Source organism: Peromyscus californicus, unplaced genomic scaffold (genome assembly GCF_007827085.1).
Source record: "Peromyscus californicus insignis strain IS unplaced genomic scaffold, ASM782708v3 Scaffold_7__1_contigs__length_154581171, whole genome shotgun sequence".
NCBI classification, from domain to species: Eukaryota; Metazoa; Chordata; class Mammalia; order Rodentia; family Cricetidae; genus Peromyscus; species Peromyscus californicus.
In genome coordinates this window covers 44,562,351-44,575,465 of record NW_026294595.1, presented here as the reverse complement: position 1 = coordinate 44,575,465, position 13,115 = coordinate 44,562,351, and the positions used below count along the sequence as shown (strand labels likewise).

Genomic DNA, 13,115 nt, shown 5'->3' with positions numbered 1-13,115 from the left:
ATTTAATACTCTTGATCATGCTATGAGGGAAGGACTTTTTTTTTCAGGTAAGCAAGCAGAGATACAGAAGGTTTATAAAGCTTTCTCCTCGTCACACGGCTGGTGAGCTTTAGAGCTGGAGGAATAGCTGGGCCCTCTGTGTCTAGTTCCCTGGCTTAGTCACAATTCTCAGGAATCTGTCAGGAAGGAGAGGTATCCAGAAACCAGCCAACTATTAGCTTCTCTAGTTAGCACTTGAAGGAAAATTCAAAAAGATGTCTGATAGTCATTGTCAATTTGAACACATCTGGAATCAACTAAAACCCAACTAGTTGGGCACGTATTGAGGGATTTTTCTTGGCTAGATCATGTGAGGTAGGAAGACCCACCTTATTGTGTTCCACCTTCTGGTGGCAGCATAAATAAAAAGACATAGAAGAAGGACAACTTTGCTTTTCGTCTGCTTGCCTTCACTCTTCCCGCCACACTCATCTGTTCTGTTGCTGAGACATTCCTTCTTTGGGATTAGAGCCTGCTTCTTTGGGATTCTGATATATACTGAAGACCAGCTGAGACATCCAGCCTCTTGGACTGAATAATTACTCGATTCTTGGCCTTTCACCCATGAGACAGACACTGTTGGACTAGCCAAACCACAGCCTGTAAGTCAATCTAATAAATCCCTTTGAATACATAAAACTTCATTCTATCACTTCTGCTCCTTTACAGAATACTGACTAATACAATGTCCTTCTGTTGTGAACTGATTCACATCACAGATACAATAAAACATCTAATATACTCCCAGATGGCTAACACAGTTATAATTACGACTCAAAAGAGACTCTAAGATTCAAAAGCAAGTAAAGTTGTTTAGAAGGAAAAAGTGATATCAACTATTTTTCTATGAAGTTTTTCTGATATCAGTATTAAAGTCCTCAATTTTGTTGCAAGAAGCAGGCAAGAATGTGATGGTGGGTCCAATGGATGTCTGTGAGGCCAAGGAAGTCTTAGAAACCACAATCAAGAAGGCAATTCCCATTTCAGTGATACAGCAGTTGCCTTGCTATTTTATTCTGGATGTATTATAAAGAAGTCAACTGTTTAGTACTTGGGAAATTGATTTAGAAGTAAATGGAGAAAGTGCTGAGCTAAACTCTGTCAAATCTAAATAGATGACTTATAACCAAGTTTGGATTTGTGTGCAGAATATGATACCATTAAACACCACATAGCATTCCATTAGCAGAAATACATTTTTCTATAATTTTAATATTTGCATATCTCTCTCTGTAAGCATTCAAAGTACTCCTGCCCTGCCAAATATGTAGTCAATTTGAGATTTTATATTCTTATCCTTATTTGAATATTATAAAACCAGGAAATAGATAATAAAGTGAAAGAGCAAGTGTCCAACCCAGACTTGCATAAATCACAATTATTAACCACAATGAAGGAGGGCAGAGGAATAAGATGAGCGCCAACGGATGCCACAGTAGCACAGAAACTACCTTGTAGCATCCTTCTAGGATGGGGACAGACTGTCTCTTCAACTCATCACCCTGTTATCTTACCTCCCCCCAAGACAATATGCTGTTACACGTATACTTGTAACTTCCACTAATTCCATCCCAGCCTCCAACTGTACTGAACTTTACTCATTCACAAAGGTGTGTCTTTTCACTGCAATGCAGAGGACTGGCTCTTGTCTCTTTATCATGTCTTCTCCAACTAGTCTTGTTTACCAGATACCAGAAGGGAGCCTGTAAATGAAGTTTCCCAGGAGAGGAAGAAGAGAAGATTCAGCCTAAGTTGGACAAAATATGAGTTGACCTAAAGATGCTTATATCCCAGACCCTAGAACATATGATACATTAACTTACACAAAAACAAAGTAATTTGTACAGCTGCTGTAGAACTAAGGATCTTGAAATGGGAAGATTTCTCTGGATTCTGCATACAGGTGAATTGCAATCCCAAAGAACTTCAGATGTGAAACAGAGATGCAAGAGATTACCAGAGTAGAGACAGAGGGAAGAAAGAGAGGAGGGAGGAAGGAAGGGAGGGAAGAGAAGGGGGGAGGAGCAGAGGGAGGGAGAGAGAGAGAGAGAGAGAGAGAGAGAGAGAGAGAGAGAGAGAGAGAGAGAGAGAGAGAGATTTTCTGCACTGCTTTGAAGGTGAAAGTAACACAGGCAGGATCTGGCTTCTGAAAGGTAGAAAAAGCAGGAGAAAGATGCTCCTGTGAGGTTCCTTGTAGGAGCTTTGCCTTGATTTCTGCACAATGAATCTCCTTGGAGACACTGAATTCCTACAACTGCAGTATAACAGCTTTTTCTAATGTTTGTGGTCATCTGTGACTAAAGCAATAGGAAATTGTATTGACTTGTTTTATGTCAACTTGACACAGCCTAGATTTATTTAGGAAGGGGGAACTTCTATTGAGAAAATACCCTCTTGAGATTGGCCAGTGGGTAATCCTATTGTGCATTTTCTTAATTAGTAATTGATATGGGAGGACTCAGTCTACTATGGGTAGTGCCACCTCTGGAAATGTGGTCCTGGGGTATATAAGAAAGCAGGCTGAAAAAGCCTTGGGAAACAACCTAATAAGCAATGTTCCTTCATGGCCTCTGCCTCAGCTCCTGCCTCCAGATTCCTGCCCCGATTTCCCTGGATGGTGAACTACAAGCTGTGAGATAAAATAAACTCTTTCTTCCTAAGTTGCTTTTGGTCAAGGTGATTATCACAGCAATTTAAACCTTAGCTATGAAAGAAACCAACATAATCATTCATTATACACATACAGATAGCTGTCCAAATAAGAACACACACACACACACACACACACACACACACACACACACACACACACACCACAGACAGACAGACAGACAGAAACAGAGCACATTTGGGTGAAATGTCCATTTCATTTATAACCTAACAATAACTTGCTCTATAGATTTTCCATATGCCTTTTCAAGATCCTAACACACTATGGGAATGAGTTCTGGTAAAAAAGCAATTACGAATGAACAGAATTTAAAAGGAAATTTGATAATCATTAGAATGAAAATATTGCCAGTTTGGGCATATTTGAGAATTTAATCACATTGCTATTAAACATTTTTAATTAATTGCTTAGCTTAGAGAATTGGCCTGTTTAAAAAAATCAATAATTGAATGAAGTGATTTAAGTTTCATTGAAATGGTCAAATAAGTTGAACCATTAAATGCTTGTAGATGGTTTATATTTCTCAGTGTAAGCTTCCTGTTGGCCATTTTTCTTTTCTATACCAATCAAACCTCTCACACCATAATAACCTGCCAGTTAAGGAGTGCCTATTATGTGCTCATCATTTTCCTTGCATTATACATTGACTTCCATATTTGGTAGGGATTTTATTCCTATTTTACTGATGAGGAAATGAACACACGATAAAAATCAAGGTCTGGGGAAACATTGCCGTGGTAAAGTGCCTGCTGTGTAAGCATGGAGACCCAAATTTAGATCACTCAAACACACATAAAATAGTTTAAGAGTCAAAAGTTTTGGAGGACTGCTTAGAACAGTGATTTCCAGAATTGGCAAGGCCATTACACACATGAACTCATTGTGATCTGTGGTTGCATGCGTAAGACCTGTATAAGACTCAATCAGCCAAAATTCTAGAAGAACAGAGGGACTCCCAAAGCCCCACCCACAGCTGAGTGGGTGTTGGTAATTAATGGCTGCTGAGAAGGAAGCTAGGATGTGGTCCTTGTAGGTTGCCCATGTTCCAGTGGATGGTCCTATATATACCCATGCATATACTGGCAGTGCTAACAGACTCAGTAGGTTTAGCAAATGGAACACACAGTTGAGCGGGAGAAATGATAGAGCTATTCTAGTGTGAGTTTGAGGGAAGGGAGTTGGGGATGGATTTGATCAAAACTGTATATGTGTGAAAGTCTCAAGAATAAGTTAAAATATTTTTAAAAACCTGGGCACACACATCTGAAATCCTAACAATAAAGGGATAGACAGGTGGATCCCTACAGCTGACTGGCTAACTGACTAAGCAAATCAGTGAGCTCTGGGTTCCTGGGAAGACAATTCTCAAAATAAAACAAAGAGTAATAAGCCATCTGAAGTTGACCTCTGGGACTCAAATGCATGTAGACCAGCATACACATGTGCACACAACAAACATGCACTCATACATACACTGTACACACACATACACATATACATACAACAATGCAACCAAATACACAATGGCTGAACCTACTTGAGTTTCAGCTTACACACTTGTTTTTTTCTGCACATTCTCTTATGTAAAGATACTTTTACTAAAATACGATGTTTACATTTCCAAGTAAATTTTTAATTAAGGATATGAATCCTTCCTCCTCCCCAAATACCTACATATTTATCTTTTCTAGGTATTGATTTCAGTCTAATCTAAGGCAGATTAAAGGAAAAACAGCACATTGAGTTTCTGCAGCTCTAAGTGGATCCTTTTTCATTCTTATAAGCTTGCGTTCAGAAGTGAACATCACAGTAGATTGCTCAGTCGCATTGCTTTGGTAGTTACAGAGATAACACTAATGGAAGGTTAGGTATAGAACAAAGAGAACACGGAAAGGAATGGACTTCACTGCAAGATGGAGAAAATGCAGAGCAGGGGTCATGGCTGTCATCGTCTAGTGATTTATTCTAGTCTCCCAGATGAAGGGTGGAATGATGTTTCTCTTTTCCCTTGGCTTAAATCTACCCTCCCCTACCACTGAGGGGAACTGATACTCTGTCTTGCAGGGCAGTCAATCACTGGCCAGTCAGTGCTACAGGGGCAAATTATCGTCATTATATTTGGTCATGTTTTTCTTGGAAAGAAAAATACTAAGGAAATCCTCAAGAAATATGGTATCCTAAGAAGTGTTCATCTGACCTTGTTTCTAAAACCAGAAGTAAAACACATTATGTCATTTTATTGCTGGCTTCTGAATTAAATAAAAAAAATCCCAGATGGCCAGTCCTGTTGAGGAAGCCAGCTTCTCTGAAGACATTCATGTGCAGTCATCATTATATGCCTTATCATTAGGAAGTTGGTGGCATATGCTTCATACAACTTTGCCAATACCCCAAACCCCATTGATTTTCATATAAAATAGATTAAAATGAATACAGCCCAATATGATAAAGGAATTAAAATATCACTAGTCTAAAAGAAACTCAGTTTCTCTTCCAATTTCTCCACTTAACTTGGATAACGGATCTTAATATTTAGAAACTATACTTCTAATTCAGAAATGATGGAACACAATAAATTCCAGTGTTAGGGGTGCTGAGTCAGAAAGATCCTGATTCTGAAACCTTGGGTATGTGGTAGTATTTTGTAACTCTAAAATATATATTCTATTCCTTGTGTAGTCTATGTTAGACCCTGTTTATTCCCATTCCTCTCATATTGCACCAGCATGTAACTCACTCTAGAAAAAATTTTATAAATCTGACTCCATTAGTCTTTGTTGCACCTCCTACTTTGAAAAGGCAGAATACAAGGAGACTACCAATCTGCTTTGGACTCATAATTTGTGATTTTTAGTCTTCCTCTTGCAAATAATGTTTGAATTTGAATCAATCACTAAATGTTTTAAAACCTCCTGTTTCTTACCTATATAATGGGATATAGACAGTTGCCTGTGGAGACTGCATGTAATCTTGCAAAATGAAAGAGTTCCACATAGTACCTGTCATAGATAAAATTAAATGCTTTTTATGTCTTCCAACCATCCAAGTATAATTATACACCCTAGATGAAGGCATATGGATTCATAGATTCATAAAAGGTGTACAGGTACAGAGATCTAGGGTGAGAAATAAGAAACATTATAAATAGCAAAATTAGTATGTAGCAAAGGTAGGATTGGTGCTCATTTATCTAAATTTCATGTTTCTTTTACCTTAAAGAACACATCACATTCTTCTTTACATCTTGATGCCCAAATCAAGGAGAATACAAGACATGACATATTGGATAATTTAGAGTTAGGATTATAGCAAGGAATCATCCTACACACATGACTATACTGCTGAAGAAAAGAATATAAAAGAGAAAAGTTACTTTGCAAATATATATGATATTCAAAAGTTTGTGGGATTTTTGGTGTTTTGTTACTAGACGGTGAACCAAGTTTGCACAAACAAGCACCACAGGTCATATGAAAATAGAAGGCTCACAGAGATATCCTAGGATACACTTCAAGGATGAGCCATGCTTTCCCCCAAACGACTTTACATGTTCTCTCCTGTTCACTTCAATAGCTCTAAAGAATTGTTCATGTGCTTTAATTTCCAAAGGCCCACTGACAGGGAATTTGGTGCACCTTGTCCTGGAGTAGACCAGATGACAATAAATAAACTCTTTAAGTCCCTGTTTCCCTGTGGCTACCCACTAAAAAGAAATAGAAGACAGCCGGGCGGTGGTGGCGCACGCCTTTAATCCCAGCACTCGGGAGGCAGAGCCAGGCGGATCTCTGTGAGTTCGAGGCCAGCCTGGGCTACCAAGTGAGTTCCAGGAAAGGCGCAAAGCTACACAGAGAAACCCTGTCTCGAAAAACCAAAAAAAAAAAAAAAAGAAATAGAAGACACTGCTGTCCTTTATATATGATCCATCATATTGTTTGTGTTGTTGCCTACTAAGTGATCATGTGCTTCAAAATGTTAATTGTAAAAAAAGAATTATATCCTAAATAAAAAGATGTTGCTGCATTTATTAGTTTGGCTATAGATATTCTTTCTATTTGTGGATTTCTTCTGTTTAAATTGATTCTTATCTTGCTCTTCCTAGGTCTTTGTTCTAGAAAAATTTTAGTATTCCTATCATTCTGTACTGTCCACCTCTTACAGAGTTTCTGCCTTTCGATGTAACTTCCTGTCTACTTTGTTTCTGAAATATTACCCATACTGCTGCTTCATTATGATCCTCCTAAATTGTTCTGAGTCTCATCTCTCCTAATCATATGTTGTGTTTGTTTCTGTGTCTTCTGAGAAGAATTTTCTTTTCTTTCTATATCTTAAGACTAGAAATTGAGTCTTAAAAATCAGGAAGTCAGTCGGGCAGTGGTGGCTCATGCCTTTGGTCCCAGCACTCAGGGAGGCAGAGGCAAGCGGATCTCTGTGAGTTCGAGGCCATCCTGGTGTACAGAGCAAGATCCAGGACAGGCACCAAGGCTACACAGGGAAACCCCATCTTGAAAAACAAAACAAAACAAAAATCAGGAAGCCAATATTCATACTTTGGCCATGAAGAGATCATGTGTAAGATCTACTTATGCTTAAAAGAAAATGTCATGCCTCTTAAATAGTTTAAAATATATACCTGTACCCCTTGAGTCTTTGTTATTTCTAAAATACACGAAATTGACATTTTGGGCATACACAGATCATTGGTAGATAGGATGATCTACACATAACAACTTAGAATGTGTCTTTTCCTGAAACAATTAAGCATTATCTCTCACAGGCTTGGGGAAACTCCACCGATCATTTGAAGTGTTTTGTTCAGTGTCAAGAGTGCTATCAGCATTTGGACTGATTGCAGTTTTGTTCCTGTGGCCAAATTAGAGAATATCTGATGAAGAGGCACTGCTTGCTTTGCTTTAGTTTCAAAGTGTCAGTCCATCATGGTGGGAAAGGCTTGGTAGAACTGACTAGCTCATATTGGCATCAGAAGTGGAGAAAATGGCAAGACGCAGTCCTCAGTGACATTTCCAGTGACCTATTTCCTCTAATGAGGCTCTGCTACCCACCTTTCATTCCCTCTGATAATAAAAATCTATCAAGGAATTGATTCATCCACTAGCTCAGACCCTTTGTGATCTAATTGTCTCAGGAAGCTTTGTGACAGAATTCAGAGTTATATTTTCCAAATCTGGATGTTCCCAGTCTAATCAAATGACATGATTAACCAGGAATGTGTCCAGAGACTAAAAACAGGCAGTGGCAGTGTAATAGAGATGAGACTTTAATAATTTGCAGCTTTGACAACATCTTCTTGCCAAGTACAAGTTAAAGTCATCAGAATGTAGGCAGAAATTAGCAAACTAGTTATTTACTGTCTAGTGGAGCAATTTTTATGCTAAGTGCATATTGGATCCCCAAGAACCTCTTCCCTTTTCAGAAGTTTTCCAATTCTTTTCTCTCTCTTAATTTTCACCTATCTGTTAAGACAAAAAACTGAAGTTTATTCTGTTGAAACATAATAAAGAAGATCCGGCTCACCAAATTATAAATCTCATTAACTTAGCCATGCTATGGTGGCTTTTCTTCAGCTAATCACACATTTCCTTTGAAAAGTAAAATGTACTTCAATCAGTCCAATTTTGTCTTAGAGAAATCCAGTCCCTTAATTTGAACAAACTTTTTAATGATGGGAAGTTTTAACTTAAAATGTTTTCTCCATCAAGTCCACAAACTGCAGTGAACTTCGATAATTTTTCCTTTTGAAATTAATGACTGATACACTTAATAATAGCAGAAAAACCATGCTGATTCCATAAAATTTCTCTGTTAAACACTATTTGGTAAAGGTAGGCAATCAAGGAGAAAAGCAACACACACACACACACACACACACACACACACACTTAAATAATGAAACATTGCTTGTTAAACAACTTATTCTTCTGGAAATCATTTTACTCTTTTAAAGCACTAATGTGTTCAGGAAAAATCTGCACAAAGCCTTGAACAAATCCCAAACAGTATGCCTATTATATTACCTCCTCTTGGATAGGATATTAGAACTATTAATGGTAAGTAGAAATATAAAGAATCCCTTGTGGGATATTACTTTTCTTAAAAGCTGTAGGTTGTTATAATAAAATAAGAGGTAATTGGCATCCTGTTCCATTGTATGTATTGTCAAGATTGCATTCTGATTATTGTTCCCATCTGGGGAAAGAGAAGACAATGTGTACACTAAAGCCAATATATTTTAAAATTTTAAAGCGAAGATGTTTATAAATTAAAGCTATAATAATTTATTTTATTTCTAATTAAAATTTTTATACAGTACATTTTGATCACATTATCTCCCATCTCAACTCTTTCCAGATCCTAATCACCTCCCTACCCACCCAACTTTATATTCTTTCTCTCTTTCTCTTGAAAAAGAATAAAGAATAAAAAACAAAATAGAACAAGAACAAAAACCCCACAAAAACACAAAAATGAAAAACAAAACAAATAGGTAAAAGAGACCAATAACAAACATACACAACATGCACACACATAAACACACACATACATACATACACACACATAAACACACATACACACACACACACACACACACACACACACACACACACACACACACACACACACATGCCCAAATAAAGTAAAACAAAACTAAAAGTGCACAAATATATCATTGAGATCATTTTGTGTTGGCCAGTTACTCCTTGGCAAGGGGCCTACCCTAGAGTGTGGTTGATAGACCCAGTGACACTCCACTGGAGGAAAACTGATATTTCCTTTGTCAGCAGTTATCATTGCAGTAGCAGATGAAGCTACAAAAACTCCAAGGTATCAACTTTGAATTAATCAGTTACTAGATAAGTCTCCCTGTCACTCTTAACATGACCCAAATACACTTTGCATCCAACTTCAGTATGTAATTTCAGCAGAAATCTATGATGCCAGATTCCTAATGATACAGTATTAGAAACAGTCTAAAGAGTGTAAGCAATTTGATAGTCTTCCATGCTTAAGATTCATATGGCATGCATAGTTAGTAATTTTCACCTGTCTTTAATTTATTTATAGTTATTTATCCTTAAAGCTGTGGCATTCACCTTTGTTTCTTCTCCCTCAGCTCCAAAGATTTATCCTTTAAGTGGTCAGTAACTGGAGGAACTCTGAACACATGGCTTCTTTGACTCCTGTCTTTACAAGGAGGATGTATAAGTCCATCTTTAGATATTATCTGATTGAAATCTGCTCTTTCCCATATTTATTAAGATAGCTATATTCATGAGCATGAAGTATTTAATTAACACCCTTTTTAGGTTATTCTAAGATATTTTATTTGTTTTTGTGCTATTGTAACTAGGAGTGTCTACGATCTCTTTCTAAGTGTGTTTGTTATTGAAATATTATTTATTTATTTGTTTATTTATTTAAAAACTTGACTGCTGTTTCCCCTCCTTCCTCTCCCCCAGTCTCTCCCAACTTCCCTCTGCCCCCTTCATTTCTGTTGTGAAATATTTGCTTAAATATGCATATATGTGTTTCATTTGTTTATCTGAATAAAGATGTGCTATATTTGTTTACTTATGTAAAGATGTGTTGCTGTTTTACCTTGCCTGCCTAAGTCACCCAATAAGTCTAATAAAAAGTTGAATGGCCAATAGCAAGGGAGGATATAGGTGGAACTTCTGAGCAGGGAGAGTAAGTAGGAGAAGGAATTTAGAGTAGCAGGGTAAGAAAGAAAGAGAGATGCTAGAGGCCAGCCAGCTAGACACTGAGGAATCAGGAAAGGAGGACATATAGAATGAAAAAAAGGTAAAAAGCCCTGAGGTAAAATATAGATGAATAGAAACAGATTAAATTAAACTAAAAATAACTAGTGGGACAAGCTTAAGCTAAGGTCCAGCATTCATAATTAATAATAAATCTCTGCGTCTTTATTTGGGAGCTGGTTGGTGGTCCAAAGAAAATTCCAGCTAAAATTTCTATTCAGAGGAGGGCAGCCCTTCCATGGATATCAAGCAAACATGGCTTATCAAGTTGAGGTCTGGATGAGACAAATCTGTATGAGGATAAGGGTCCTAGAAGCCAGCACAAAGAGTTAAAGACAGCCACTGCTCCCACTATTAGGAGTCCCACAAGAAGACCAAGCTATATAACATATATGTAGAGGACCTATATTAGTCCCATACTTGCTCCCTGGTTGTTTTTCAATTTCTGTGGACCCCTATGAGCCCAGGTTAGTTGACCTTGTAGATTTTATTGTGGTGTTCTTGACCCCTCTGGCTCCTACAATTTTTCCTTCCTTTCCTCAACAGGATTCTTCAAACTCTGCCTAATATTTGGCTATGGGTCTCTGCATCTGTTTCTATCAGTTGCTAGATGAAGCCTCTTTGATGACATTTTGATTAAGCACCAATCTGTGAGTATAGCAGAATATTAGAAATATTTTTTTTGCCAGTCATGTTTAATTCTATCCTAGGCTTCTGGACTATCCAGCCTCTGAGTCCTGGACCTTCAGGCAGTATCAGAGATGGGTTACATTCTCTGGCATCGGTCTCAAGCTGGACCAGTCATTGCTTAACCACTTTTACAATTTCCGTGCTACTTATACCCCAGCACATCTTGCAGACCAGACAAATGCAAGTCAAAAGTCATGTGCCTAATTTGGGAAGGAAAATCAAAGAATCATTAGGTCATACATCAAAAACCTGTACTTCACAAAATTGGAAAATCTAATAGAAATGGACAAATTTCTTGATAGACACCACTTGCCATAGTTAAATTAAGATAGATAAGCAATTTAAATAAACCTATAACTCCTAAGGAAACAGTCATTACAATTCTCACAATCAAAAAAGCTCAGGGCCAGACTGTTTTACTGTAGAATTCTACCAAACTTTTCAAAGAAGAGCTTATACCAATACTCCACAAATTATTCCACACAATAAAAACAGAAGGAACATTGCCATATTCATTTTACGATGCCACAATCACCCTGATACACAAACCACACAAAGACTCAAAAAAGAAAGAGAATTATAAACAAATTTTACTCATTAACATCTGTGAACATCATGAACATCTGCTTCTGCTTCCACAGAAGAAGAAAATCTAAGGTTACCATCAAAATTGATAAAGATTAGATTTGAATAAGAGAGACCTCTCTTGATCAGATATAACTTGCCAAAAAGAGTCTCCCCAAAGGTAGGGTTGGGGAAGGTTTTTTTTTTTTTTTTTTTTGTCTTTCAGGAGAATGAAGGCTAAGGAATCTGAAGAACACTGGACAAATGGGACATCTGAAGAAAAAGCACAAATCATCCAGAAAAAAATTTCTCAAGAAAGAGATTTTTTGCAGTAAACCATGACCACGCCTAATAGTGAGTTTTGAAATCTTTGAAAAGATGATGCAATCCCACAAAGATGATTCCACATGGATCATGATAACACTATTAAGTTGACAAACACCCAAAGATCAGCTTTGGACTACAAACTGCTCAGGACAATTTCGGGATGGCTAGCTGAGATGATCCAGCCTCACAGACTACTCTAACCAGTACTTGAGACAAGCCCTAAACTTTCTCATTATCCTGAGACTGAACAACAAATGATACAGCTACTTCTCCCATGAACTGACAATTAACCCAAAATTTTTCTTTTCAGGATTCCCTAAAGATGCTTTCGCCCCCAGACAGCATGTAATTTTAAAAACACAATGCCTACATTCCCAAGAGGTGGGATGGGTGATTTTTGGCTTTTCAATGGGTTATGGATAATTGTCATTGTTTAGGATGGTTGGTTAAAAGTTTTTAATTGATAATGGTCAGGAAAAAAGCTAAACAAAGGAGATTGAATGCAGGGTTCTTGTTAAAAAAGAAGAAAAGAAAAGAAAAAAAGAGGATATAGGTAAAAGGTAGATTATTGACTCTACTCAGAACAAAGGATATAGATATGATAGGATAAACAGATAGATTATTGAATCTACTCTGAAAAGGAAAAAGGGAAGATATGGATATGATAAGATAAAAAGGCAGATTATTGAATCTACTCTGAAAAGAAATAACAGGAATATAGATATAAGATAAAAAGGTAGACTATTGAATCTACTTTTAGAAGGCAACTACTAGTTTTAAATATTTTATATTGGATTGGACTTTTGTATATTGTATACAAATTTTATATATGATACAAATTTGAGATTAATTTTGTTAGAATATACTGTACATATATTTCTAATCTTGTTCAAGGTATTGTACCTATACAGTTCATTTAATAATGTAATACAAATTGCTAGTCCTTGAATCTTATTATTACAAACTATTTAGGCTAATAAAGAAATGCAGGCTAATAGTCACTTATTACAATTGAACTTGTAGTCAGGTTAGGTATGTTTTCAAAGTCA

General features: G+C 37.0%; 1 long non-coding RNA gene across 2 annotated transcripts in view; it reads left to right on the top strand.

Annotated features, from left to right (window-relative positions):
• The window catches only part of LOC128101989 (uncharacterized), a 94,927-nt gene that overhangs the window by 45,501 nt on the left and 36,311 nt on the right, over positions 1–13,115 (top strand). For both annotated transcript variants that reach the window (XR_008215290.1, XR_008215289.1), the window contains one exon: positions 11,032–11,135. This is a non-coding gene — a long non-coding RNA (uncharacterized LOC128101989). The remainder of the gene's footprint in view (positions 1–11,031; positions 11,136–13,115) is intronic.